The 13,624-nt window shown below is 42.8% G+C and overlaps 1 long non-coding RNA gene across 1 annotated transcript in view; it reads left to right on the top strand.

Moving 5' to 3' along the window:
• Positions 1-11,050, top strand: part of LOC130206561 (uncharacterized) — a 72,046-nt gene extending 60,996 nt beyond the window's left edge. The window contains exons 2-3 of the long non-coding RNA XR_008834144.1: positions 9,773-9,896; positions 10,463-11,050. This is a non-coding gene — a long non-coding RNA (uncharacterized LOC130206561). The remainder of the gene's footprint in view (positions 1-9,772; positions 9,897-10,462) is intronic.
• The last annotated feature ends 2,574 nt before the right edge of the window (positions 11,051-13,624 follow it).

Genomic DNA, 13,624 nt, shown 5'->3' with positions numbered 1-13,624 from the left:
ACTTTTGAACGGTCGTGTATATTAATGCAACGCATTTACAAAATGTGACTGGAGACGACCTAATCACATTTTGAAAGCTTTCAGGCTACATTAGATTTCATGACAGCTGTTCTCCATCTCTGAGCTGGCACCAGAAATACCTAAACCTGGAATTCAATTATACCGTTTACATATTGATATATAAGGCCGGGTCCATCAGTCAGCCTGGTTCTCTCCTGATCGATTGGATTGATCAATAGCAAACTGCAACAAGATAGATTGATAGCTAGCCGACTGGCATGTACGCGACAGACTAAAGCTAGCCACCTATAGCAGTGCGCTATCATCAAACATTTCCACCTGAGGGGACAATGGGACTAATTTATTTCAGCGGCATTCAAGATAAGCGCGATAGAAAAAAATGATTAACTATTTCAAACGTCTCTTACATAATATACGCAAATATATATTTTCTGACCATGTTTAACCTTATAGAAAAATGTAATTTAACTGTGTTCAATGTTGACTGTTTTCTGTTCTCTTAATTTTCGACAAATCTACGTTTAAACTTGTATTGAAAGGTCATGTAAATGAGTCTTTAGGAACCTCCTTAGTTACCGCCACCAATTGTTGATAGCTGAGAATATTGAAGCCAATGCACGCTTGTGAGCATGCATGCAACAATCATCCTCATACATTCAACCAAATCTTTAACCTTCTCCTTCCTGTAATTTCGAGCCACACCCCAGCGGATGACTTGCCGAGGAAAAGCAAATAGGAGCAAAAAAGGTTAATCTGATCGACTTTAACCTTCCAGCAGTGAGACATGATGTCATGACCATTTGGATGGGTTTTAATGAACACAACTGCAGTATAAAAAAAATTATATAAAAAATGCTCCCAGGCAGGAAATCATTTCAAATTAACAAGAGATGTTATCGTGTCACCGTAACAAGGTCGAGACCGGAACATCATTTGTTTTGCTGTACTTTCCTTCAGCATGATTCACTCCATCCTCCGAGTCGGCACTCTCCTGCTCCGTCCTTCAAACACATCCTGTCCGACTGGTGTAATTGCACCATGACGGGACCTATTCCTCATCCCCATCAATCACTCCAATGGAGATATGGACTTCTTCCTAACATGACAACTCCCACCCTCCCTCCCTCCTCCCTTTTCTCCCTGGTCTGCCTCCTTGTTTTATGGTGATGGTGATAAATAACAGATCCAATGTCCAGTCCCTTTCGTCCGAGCCCAGATTCCCTGGCCTGCATCCTATCCGGTTTGGACCAGTTCATTGAGTGATATATTGACCGTGTTGGCTTTGTGACAGTTTTTTTTAAATATTGGTGCGGTTGGGCTGCCTTTAAGCACTCCCTCTGTGTGTTTTTCAATGTTTACTTTGTCCAGTTGTGGACAAACTGTTAAAAAATGTTATATTTATGATATTAAAACATTTTTAATTCATTGAAAGTAATGGAAATGGGTAAAAAAAATGTTATAATTGAAGTTTCATCTTGGATTTTTTCAGCATTATCCTGCACAGCCTCAAGGGAGGTCACCGTTTGGACCGAGCAGATAAGTAATCTGTGACTCTTGAGATCTGCAGAAGAGAGATAAAAACTGTGTTTAATAGAGACTTGTCATTTCTGAATAGCTTTTTCTGGTCTACGTGATTAGTCTACACAGCAGCATTGACCAGGAGAAGGATTTGTATGCTCTCTAATTAATATATATAGTTTTGCACTGCGAGGCTTTTGTTACATCGCGTACACAGATCGCTGCTGCAGTAAGTTCACAGACAGGGTATTCTATTCATAGCAGCACAAATGAGTCACTGGAAAGCCTCTCTTCATCTGCACCGATATGAATCCTGTTTGTGTTGTGAGATGTTTTGTTTCTGATCAAAAGAAACAGAACTGGAAAGTTTGCTTACAGAGCCGGTTGAAATTATCTCACTTGCACAGCGATGGGAAAAGTCTGAATACAAAAGCAAAGTGCAAAATAACAAATAGAAACCAAAGCAGTCAATAAAAATACAAAAAACAAGATCTAAATCACATCTAAAAGGCACTTCTCTTCAAATCGTCGCTGTGTACTTTTGGCATATCTTTGTTTTCTGTTTCTTTTCAAATCAAGAGACCTGCGTATAAAGGTATTAAAAAAAACTACTAAAATTGCCCTTAACCACAAAACGTTGCTCAGAGGTAGAGTCGGTCCCTCGGTGCGGCACTGTGGCTGCACATTGCTCTTAAATTGTTGGCTGAAATGCGAGCAAATTTCCCCACAGGGATGAATAAATAATGACTCGGCCATTAACCGCTAACTGTTTCTGTAACCCCGAGCAATATAGTTATGTAAGATCACCACACAAGTTATTGTGGTTATTATCTAAATGAGTTACTGCAGACATTTAGTCTGTATAACTTACAAATGCCACTTGATACAGATTTAAAATACCTTTAGCATGCAGGATACTTACATTTCACATCTCATATATATAGTTTTATGATAATATGACTCAGATATCTTGAGATATGACACCATCACAAACGGTGATAGTCGAATCTAGGGCGGCTCCCTCTTGAGTCTGCGCTCGACTAATTGGTGGTTTGGGCTTTAGTTGATTAGGATGCCTTCCGTCGATTTTGTTTTATTTTGCATGCTTTTTTGATACTGCATTTTTCCAAGAAACTTGGCAACACATGTCTGGTAAACAGAAGATATAGAGTGATGTTTTTTCTGTCATCATTTGTGGAGAAACTGAGTTTAGTTGAGGAAGAATTTCTTTGGTCTTGGACAGTTAAAGTTCACCAGTGTATTCAGACTGAGACCCTGTGTCTGAGTTGTGTTATGTTACTGCTGATGAGAACCCAACAAGTCCTGATTTTGCAGTTTCAAGATAAGAGCTTTTAAATAACAAAATAACAGGGGACTTTTATTCTGAAAAAAACCAACATAAGACAATGTGTTTATCATAGAATTAGCGGAGTTTTGGTTGCAGCTATTCCTCGTTCACAGGACTTTTGTTTAATTTATTCAAATTAATAGGTAATTAAACATGTTCATCCACTGTTTTTAAAACCACCTTTAATCTGAAGATATATTCAATCACTATCCGATCAAGTAGGTCGCACTGAAGTGTCAGGTGTGGACTTTGTATGTGTTCACACCCCCGTTGCCTTCAATCTGTACAGTTAAAATATCAAAATCGTGGAAAATGAAAACACATTTAATCAAAAATGTTCCCCGCTCAGTCGCTGAGGTGTTGTGGTTCATTTTCAAAATGACTCATCCCTCCTGAGAGATGATCCGTGGAGATGTTCAGCCAGTGTGTATGTTGCTGCACCCACACACAGACACTCAGCAGAGAGGCTTCAATATTAGAGTTGGTATACCCTCCAGACTATTGGTCAGGAGGAGACTTGTGGATTACATTATAACCCTCCTCTCCCCAATTTGGATCTGTGAACACACAAACAAAAATGTTCTCCCAAAGGTGGAAACAACAGAGCTGAGGGCAGCTTGATGGAGCTTGATAGAGACCATAAGAACCGGAGGAAATCTCCCGGTATTTCCAGTGGAATGGCTTTATTGCTTTAAGGCTTTAAGAGACTCTGGCTGCGAGACAAATTGCTTACAAATATTGAGCCCTCTAATATTTCAAGGATACCACTGGCTTTGTGTTGGAAAGCTTTTTTTTGTTTTTCGCTTCAAGAGACCATATTCTCTGGTTTATATCCACATTTAGTGACCTGAGAGAGATCAGTTTTTAAAAGTTGCATTAACTACCTTCTGCCAGTATATATATACAGTATTTTTTGAATCTCCATCAAAAAAATCCCCCATGAAAAGAGATCCATAGCAGTCTGGAGGCAATCTTCCCTCTACACTCACTCAAAGTTGCTGCTATCATGTTATTTTCAAAGGCCGTAGCTTTGATGCATGGTAATGATCACAACCGCAGCTTGATGGCTGGGGCATTTTCTTTCACGCTGAGATTTCACGAAAAAGAAACTCACATTTTTAATAGGGAATCATCGATTTCAGATATTGCGGGCACTATTGACTCGAATAGCTTGATCGGAAGACATCGACAATCGATGAATTTTAATTTCTGTGTTAGTTTGACCAATGTGTTGCTGCATTTAAAAGGTTTTCACATGAATTGTGTGTGTAATGTTTTTTTCCCAAATGACTGGTGTACGCTTTATTATTTTATTAATAAATAACCATTCAGTTAATGTATGTATATATATATATGTATGGCTTATATTTTGTTTTAAAAGTTTAGTTATAAAAAGCAATGTTTATTATACCAAATCTGATCTTGCTGTACACATGACGAATGATCCCAGTCACTCCCACTCAGTGAGGCATCCAACTTACCACATTATTCTTCATTACGCCTGAATGTGAACACCAGTAAATTATGGCCTTTTAGTCAAATTTACCTTGACCTCAACTGCAACCCCGGAGGGAAGTAATATAAAAACAACAACAACAACAACATCAAAAAACTACCCAACAAAGAAAACGAGGACACAATTCAATATTTTCATTTGCAGACACATACGGGAAGTGAGATATTGGTGCTGCTGTGGCCGATGCCTCAGGCAATAAAAGAGAAATCAAGCGTCTGACAAGAGAATCACTAGGCTGCCTCTGTAATCTCACAGTTTATTATGATTTAAATAGAAACACCGGCCACCTCGGCCGCTATTTTGGTGGTGTTAGTCCACGTCAGCCAAGCATGATTATCCTTTTTTCCTGTTTAGTGGACAAAGCTGACCCCCTCAGAGGCAGACTTCTTACCGGTCTTGGGATGGTTAGAGGGCCGAGTGTGCGCCGAGAGACAAATCTATATTTTCTCGGCTCTCCTCATCCCATCATTATCCGGGGTAGCTTGTGCTCTGCTGGGTTTGCACCCCATAGAAATGTGGCAGTCTGGGGATTTTTTTTCAAACGGGTTAATGGACTTCTAACCCCTCATCGCTGATTATGAAGATTAATCAAACAGCAGAGGAACTCAATGATGCCCCGCCCCTCCTCTCTCCCCCAGCTCACTGGCTCTCTATTCCTGCCAGATGGTGTCAATGCAAAGCGGAGAGCAGAAGAAAATCAAAGGTAGGCTTCGGAGGCTTGAAAACCCAGAAAGCTCCGCAGTTATCTCCTGCTGTTCAGACGACACATTTACAGGCGTCATGCGCTCTATGGAGAATAACCCCGGGAGAGTGCAAATGAGAAAAACACTTCCCAGCACTCCCTGAAATAGCGGCTCTGTTTTATATTCCTAATGTATAGAGAGAGAAAAAAGTGATCACGAAAGAAATGATGACCTTCAAACTAAGGATGTTCTTCAAAAACATGTTTTGGGGTTTTTTTATTTGTTGAAATTCTTATTAAGTCCTGAAAGCAATCAATGATTTGAATGATCTGACAATAAAAGGAAAAGAAAATCTAGTATCTGTGGTCGTAAAAAAAAATCGTCCTATGATGAGAACTGTCTGCTGGGAGTGCACTCATTGTGACAGTTAGCTTAGCTTAGCATAAAGACTGGAAACAGAGTGAAACAACTAGTCTGGCTCTGTTCAAAGATTATATCATACGCCAACTCTGCTTAAGGGCACTCATTAACTCGTCATGTACCGGAGTACCATTTGAGAAATGCCAGTAGGTGGATATTTTTACCTTAGCCGGGCCAGTCTTTAAGTTAAGCTAAGCTAACCCGCTGCTAGCTGCAGCTACACATTTACTGCAGGGGGATTGCTGCAGAAAAAGTAAAATGGTCTTGTTTGTGATGATCAACAGCAGGGATTGCTAACCTTTGTTTCAAATACAGTGTTTCCTGTTGCTGCGTTCCAATAGCAACCACCGGTTAAACTGTTTCTGTTAGCCGCAACTAAATGCTGTTATGTCTTAAGAGTAATCTATAAACAGGGAGACTTCTCATCAAGGACTTACTCACAGTAACATTGAAGTACATGCAAGTAGTGAACTCCACCAGTGGCAACTAGGCCTAGGCTACATGTAGATATCATTACTGAATGTAAATATCCAGGAGACAAAAAAAAAAGTTTTAAAAGGAAGTTAAAGTCTTTGTGGAAGACATCGGAGACACACATTCATCCTGCTGGGGATTTCTAAACAGCAATCCCGAAGGCAACCTGCTCAATTACAGAGAGGAATCCGTTATTAGTTCAATCAGAGAAATGGCACGAACGCGTACAGGAGCCGGGGAAAATCCAAAGCCCTCAGCCGGTGTCATTAGCTGGAAATGTCAAGGCGAGCCACGGATCTGAGGGGTGAAAATTGCAGGGCTGGTCATTGGCCTCTGGAGAGAGGAGGGCCTGATGTTTCTTTCTGCAGTCCCCCCCCCCCCGTGCACCTCCTCTCTGATTGTGGCCAGAGAAATAATGATTCAGCAGAGAAGTGGCAGGCTGCCATGGGCTTTTCTCTGAGAGGGAGCTGTTGATGAACGACCGTGCCCATATTGTTCATTAGGAACAGTGTTTATGAAGAGAGCCGATGAAGCGTTAGAGAAGGTATGCAGCCATTTACCACAGAAAACTCCAGAGACACTCTTTGTGTTCTTTGAAACACAACTTTAACTCAAGGTCTTTCCGTGTTACGGGAAGATTAAGGCTTGCATTCGGTTCTTTTGATTTTCATTGTCTCTGCGTCCGTGAGGGCAATATCTCACAGGAGAACTTTTGGCGGCACTCTGTCCGACCTCCACTAGAGTCCCGTGGGGTTTCCCATTTAAGATTCAAAGACAATATGATTATAGGCCGTTTTGTTGCGGGTAGACTTTTTTAAAAATCGAATCAAAGTACAGTGCAGGGACATGGATTTTCTTTTGTTTTATTCCGTTTGTCGAAACTTGCCACAGAAGTCATTGAAGTTTTGGGAAACACAATGCTCCTTGTGACCAGCGAGTCATGTCCTTTATCTCCTTTATCTCCCTTAAGCCGCTCTCTACACCATGAAAGAGTTTTAAGAAGAAGTGGTGAATGATGGATAAAGCTTGAGTGAAATGAATACGTTGGTTTTCTTCTGGGAAAGAAGGAATCAATGTGCTTGCTAGCTACCAACTCTAGTAGAGGATGATCTTAGTAACAAGGGAAACTGTGTTGCTCAATATGTAATGGGTTTGAAGAACTAGATAACAACCATGAGGTCCCTTTTAATCTGTATTACATTTCAAAAGTTCATTCATGATGTTGACATCTGCCATGATTGCAACTCTTATTTTCATCCCTTAAACTTTGTCAAAATTGGATTTCTCGGATCAACACAACTGATGTAATCTTCTTTTTGCCACGCAAGTATTAACTTTAATATCTGCGGGATAGCTGTATTTGCTATGTGATTTAAGTCCTCTAATCCAGTGAAACCCAGCTCTTTGTGTTCGACCCCACATCCTTATCAGACGAGATCATGTGTACATGGAGGGATTATGAATTGGATGTTCGTTAACACTATTGATATTAAAGCGGGGGTTTCCAGCAAATCCCATGCAAAAGTAAACGTGCCAGTGTTTCCGCTGGTCTTTCGCTCAATGGCAGGAAAAACAATCGCACAGACGAAAAAAACATTAAAGCCGATGACGTCATCAGTCTCCCATTCCGATGTCTTTGCGTAGTTTTGTATATTGCCGGTTGAGTTTGGACCTACAACTCAAGAGATTCAAGATTCAATTTTGCAATAATAAGCACACAGATGTTGTATAGTGAAATGTAAGTGGCAATGCTGCAGTGAAATGACAAGGGCAACAGTGTGTGTATGTGTGTGTGTGTGTGTGTACAGTGTGTGTGTGTGTGTGTGTGTGTGTGTGTGTGTGCCTAAGAGGTGCAGTTGTGTCTAGGCCAGTGGGGATCCTCCTGAGGTCCCAGAGGTCTCAGTCTGAAGTCCTGATGAAGTCAACTGGTCTCAGTCTCTGTTCGCCTCACTTCTGCAGCGTGTGATCCCTTTCGGACTGCAGCAGCTGGCCAGTCTGTTACACTGGTTGGATCCTTCCTGCTGTCCTCGTTCTGCCGCCGCAGTGTTGGTGTGGTTCAGGTGCACGGGGAGTGCTGTGGGGCTTCCTAGAGCAAGTGCTTCCTCTCGCTTCCACCAGGCTGTCCTGCAGCTACAACCAGCTCGCTCAGCTGCTAGCTCTTCCGCTCTACAGCTCCAGTCTAGACCCCTCTAGACACTGGGAAATTCCTCAGCTGCCAGCTGCCTCTCACCTGCCTGAGCTTGTGCCTTTTCTACTGTCTTTCCTCATTGTCTTTCAGCCAGAGTGTTCGTGTGATGTGGACTCCAGGTATGATCCTGCTACCATCTCCCACCCCATCCCCCCCATCACCTTAGATGTAGCCCAACGGTCCTGTTGGTTGTTGTTGTTGCTGCCTCTCCCCCTCCTAAATCATTTTTGTCACCCATTGGTCATGATGACCCTGTTTGCAGATGGGCATCAGCCACTTTCCCAGCAAGTCTTCTTCGAACTTCTTGTATCAGGCAGTGCCACTGTGTCATCCCACCACTGTGTCATCTTGATGGTAATGAGCTGATGGAGGCTGAACTGGCACAGGGAAGTACAGTGGGGGCCAGTAGGGTAGGGGGGGGGGACCTCCTCTGTGGGGATAGGGGCTGCAGAGGGCTTGCTGTGACCTACAACCTGTGGCCTGGCGGTTGTGTCACATCAGGATCAAGCACACAGGGGGGTGTTCAGTCTATCTCCTAGCAGTCAAGTTTGCAGGAGGTCTGATGGTGTTGGGTGACTAATAAACAGCAACAATAGTCTCAATCCATAGCCCCCTCTGGCTGTCCAGATGGAGTGTGGTGTGGTGGGCCTGAGACATCATCCGTGGATCTTTTTGATGCGGGGCGATAAGCAAACCGCATGGTGAGGGAGGAAGAAGGCGGAGATGTAGTGTCCTTCCTTATCAGCCTCTCATTTCGCGACCACCGAGGTGGTTGAGCGGTGAACGGGTGTCATTCATACTGGTGAGGCATTCTCTTGCACACAGGGACAATAGTGGATCTCTTGAAGCAGGCGTGTACTTCTGCTTACACCGCAAGTGCAGCGTCCGACCCGTCAAACATTTGCTTCTCTAAGCTTTGGAGTGTGAGTTCATCATGTTCCAACACTATAATTGTCTTGTCAGTTGACTTAATTACCTTCTGTGTGTGTGTGTGAGTCAGGTACAGTAACTGTTGACCGGTTGCTGCTGTGAGGCGTCGCGTATTATGAGCATGAGCATTTAATGAAAATGGGAGTATTACATGTAAATGATGTTCTCACAATGTGAAATTAGCCTCCTGCCGTCTATTTAACAACCATTCAGTATCAGGAGTGGACAGGTTTTATACGGCGTACAGGTTAGTCACAACTGAACCGTAATCTCGGACGCTTTTAATAGTTTGGGGATGTTACTGTTCCTATAAATCCATCACGGCTATTCAATTGATGGGCTAAATTTGTGAAATGCTGCGTGACTAAATGAGGTGTGTCGTCCATGTATCCGTACTCCAGCAGCCTTTGATGTGCCTCAGAAACAAACTTCAAAGCTCAGGGACACACGCTGGTTTGTACTGATGTCTTACAAAGGGCGCCGGCGTGCGTGTGTGTGTGTGTGTGTGTGTGATGCTACAGCAGAAGGCCTTTCACTGGGCGGCTGAAGATGTAACTGCAGGGCAGCCGCGGTCACAGAGTTAAAAGGAGGCTACGCTTTCGACAAATGACCCATGTTCTGCAGTAAGTGCCAAAATAACTGGGCCGGCGTTTGGCCTCATTTGTGTGTTCAAGGTCACGGGACTGCGTGAGCCTATCCCGCTCCACCCTCATAGCGATCCACCCTCTGCCTTCCAAACAACGTGACCGCTCCGAAAAGAATTCCTGTGAGTGTTTGGACTTGGTCGACCACGTGAAGGTGAGTGTGATCGGAAATTGGTTTTATAGACCAAACCGCAACAATAACAGTGGTCAAGGATTTTTTTTTACACACGCCACGGGACAAATGAGGGGGAATAAAGGCGCACACCGTTTTCCATGGTTGCGAAACTTGCACTTGGTGATCTGCGTTGTCACGGAAACGTGTTACGCAATCAAAACAAGGGTCGGATGAAAAATAACTTGCAAAAATGTCTCCTTGTGGTCAAATTACCTGAACAAAACTTTTTTTGAAAACTCTCTAAAACTATGTGATTGAAAAAAATTATTTGACCTTGGGGAAAATACGCTGGTTTTGCTTTCTTTCTGAGTTTAGTGAGTTTTAGAGGTGATATTTGGTACCTTTAGACAGAGCCAGCGAGCCGTTTCCTATCTTTGTGCTAAGCTAAGCTAATACATAGCTAACGGAGCTAAAAGTCTTGGCTCGAAAGCAAAAATGCAATTTTTCGCAAAAAAATGGACAAATCTATTTTAGAGTTTGGACACTTTGCCTTCACAGTTTTAAGAATATATGAATAGTGACACATGCTTCTTACTCCCAAACAGCCACCTTGGCGTCCTCCCTGACTTTTGCTTTTGAGGCGAATGGGGCAAAGACTGCAAAGATGTCTCAGGCAAGAAAAACATTTTTGGTGCTGATTATCCGGGACGAGATGGATGCAAAGTCACAGAGGCAGCCGATGCCCTTTTCCTCTCTTTAAATGGCAATTTTCTTTTCCGTTGCTTTTGGTAAGCACAGCGTGTCAGTTCAAATGCCATCTGGATACGGAACCACCCAGCACTCTGACGAAGAGCTCTTATTTTGAACTGTATTGAGTCACTCCAGAGGCCACATACCGGGAGGTATACATTGACGAATGACTGCACCAGTTGTAAAGGTGATTTTTAGCTCAATAGCTCAGATTCTGAATGAGGAAGAAAAAAAAATCCATCTGCAAGGCAGCATCCAACATGCAAGGAGATGTGGACTCCGACAGCTCGGTGATTGTGTGATCACGGCTATCGGTGCTTTTTTGTTGTTCCCTAGACAAAGTATTTCGGTGGCTTTAACTTTCAGGCTCTGCTTCCTTCTTGTCTCCTTCGGCGTGGGATGGACGGGAGTGGAGGCGCACAAGAGCTTCTCTGTGACAGGATGTTGAGCACCGTCAGGTAAAATGACAAGTGTGGAGACGAGAAAAATAATAAAAGTGAAGTCATTTCTTTGAACTTCTTTGGACAGTTTGAAGAGTTGTATTGTTTAGCTTCAACCGTAGTCATTACATCCACAAAACTGATGAGTATTTGTTCAAAATCTCAACCTGTGCAGCATTTTAACACTACAATCTTTTTCCAATGGCGATTTCAAGGTATCTGGTCGAACTTCTCGAGGTGTTTATTGTCTCCATTGTTGAAACCAATGCAGATTTTTAATTCAGATTTCATTATCGGCCAGCATTTGAACCTTCTTTCACGAGCCAATCTGCTCCTCATATGCCAAAGAAAAAACCAAAAGATATTGCCTGAAGCTTCATTGGTTCCCGCCCTTTAGCCCGTGAGTACTATTCCTGTCTGAGATCATGACTGAAAACAATCGTGTCACAGAAATTCCTTCCCATTCTATACATACCTGTATATTCTGTCTCTTTGGCATAATGAACGTGATCAGAGCCGAGTTGCCTTGATCCACTTTGATGTTGGCAGCTTGTCTGAGGTGATGCAACCGCGCCTCCGGAGAGAAACGCAGACCGGCTTATTTCTAAAAGCCAAAGGGAAGATGAAAGGACAAAGGGAGCCGGAGTGACCTGTTTGGAGACAGAGAGAGAGAGAGAGAGGTTCAAAGTCACAGCAAAGTCATCTGATCTTTACGGGGGACAAGGGTAAGATAATGAGCACTGAGAATCGCCCTTGAGAGGGAATCACACAGAGTTTAATCAGGCTTCGTCGCCGTCGCTCGTGGCTCAGTGCGACTGCTGCGTGAGCCGGGACCGAATGCCTCCACTTCTTTTAATGACGAGGGCCCGCTCGCAGCGCCCCGTCGAACCGAATCTCAGAAGCATCACCTCGTAAGCAATAAGAGGAGCGTGCTGCTTAACTGCTGATATTAAAGCCCGCCGTGAAAAAGAAGCTCGCTAATTGTTTTCATTTATTTATTTTTGTTGTGCTGTTTTTAAACTCCCCGACGTCTTCTCGGCGAGGGTCGAAGTTTAGGGGTGGACCGGGGGTGTCGTTTTATTTATTTATTGTTTTCATTATTTTTCCCTCTTCTCAATGCTGCTGTTTTGGAGTCATGTGAGAATAAAGGAGGCGTTTGCTCTGTGTTTTTTTTTTAATGCCTTGTGGTTTGTGCAAATAGAGTTTGTTTGCCCCCCCGTTTGACTGGCGCCCTGAGCTCCTCGCTCCCCCGCCGGCATTGCAATGATGTAAAGAAAGAAAACAAGTTTCCCCTTCAAGGGCCACGCAAACAAAGAGCTGGGAAATAACGAAATATTAATGTCCATCTTTGTATCCTTGTTGGAAATGGTCATTGTAGAATATTCATCGATAGAGGGCATAGGAATGTACCTCTCTCTCTCACTCTGTTTCTATATATATATATATATATATATAATATATATATTGAAAAAATATATATATATCGTAATTTTTTTAATATATATTGTAAAACTAGAGAACATATATATATATATATATATATCTCATTGTGAATTAAACATTCATTTATAAAAGATAATTTAATTGAGTTTACATGGAGATAACATTTAAGTCATGGGCATAAACATATTTCCATAGCTCCCATGATAGGTGGAGATCTTGATGTACTGTACAGGTGTAATAAGGCTGTACTCATTAAATCTGTAAGGAAAAGAAAAAAGTAGGTTGATGTCAGTAGACTCATTCTATCATTTGCCTTTTGGGTTCTCTTTGTGTATCTGAGGCTGCAATGCCAGGATCTGCCTGCCCACTGGACCCTATAATCTAAATGAAATGCTCTTTCACCCTCAGACATTGACGGCTCAGCCTCCCAGAGGCACTTTGGGGTTCAGTATTTTGCCCAAAGACACTTTGACATGCGGAGGAGCCGCGGAATCGAACCGCCGATCTTCTAATTATTGGCAGACACGCTCTACCCCGCTCAATATCAAGTTGATCAATGAGAGATGACCCCTCCCTCCAGAGGGTCGCACTCATTCTGAGCGTTCACACCAAAAGCGTTGCGAATCTTTGCAAGGGGCGGGGCTTATCTCAGTGGCTTTACTCCGTGGAACGTTATATATTCCTTCATCCGCCACGGAAGAACTAACCACTAGTTCTGCTTTATACTTGTTGTGGACATCCCACAAACGTCGGAACATCTAACGCCCTCGTGTTTGGGTTCATAACAATATTATATATATATATATATATTTATACATAAAATTCCCCATGCCTGTTTTATTCTTTGCGATTCCGGTACTCCTAAGAAGTTTTATGAAAGAGCTCCGGGTGCCAGCAAACCGCAACTACGAGCATGTCCTCCATCTTGTTCTGGCGGGACAGTGACCGTGTTTACATGCATTCGAATATCTGTCTTAGTCGGACTGAAATCGAATTATCCGTTTCATGTAAACACCTTTGTTCGACTATGTGCGGTCCGACTACGATCCGATTAACACCCCTGGATAACTCGATCCGATCCGGTTGATAATTCGACTATCGCGGCATGTAACGGTGAATTGGATTAGGAACTGG

This window comes from Pseudoliparis swirei, chromosome 16 (assembly GCF_029220125.1).
Source record: "Pseudoliparis swirei isolate HS2019 ecotype Mariana Trench chromosome 16, NWPU_hadal_v1, whole genome shotgun sequence".
In the NCBI taxonomy this organism is placed as follows: domain Eukaryota; kingdom Metazoa; phylum Chordata; class Actinopteri; order Perciformes; family Liparidae; genus Pseudoliparis; species Pseudoliparis swirei.
Note: the sequence above shows the minus strand (reverse complement) of the source record. Positions and strands in the feature narration are given on the sequence as shown.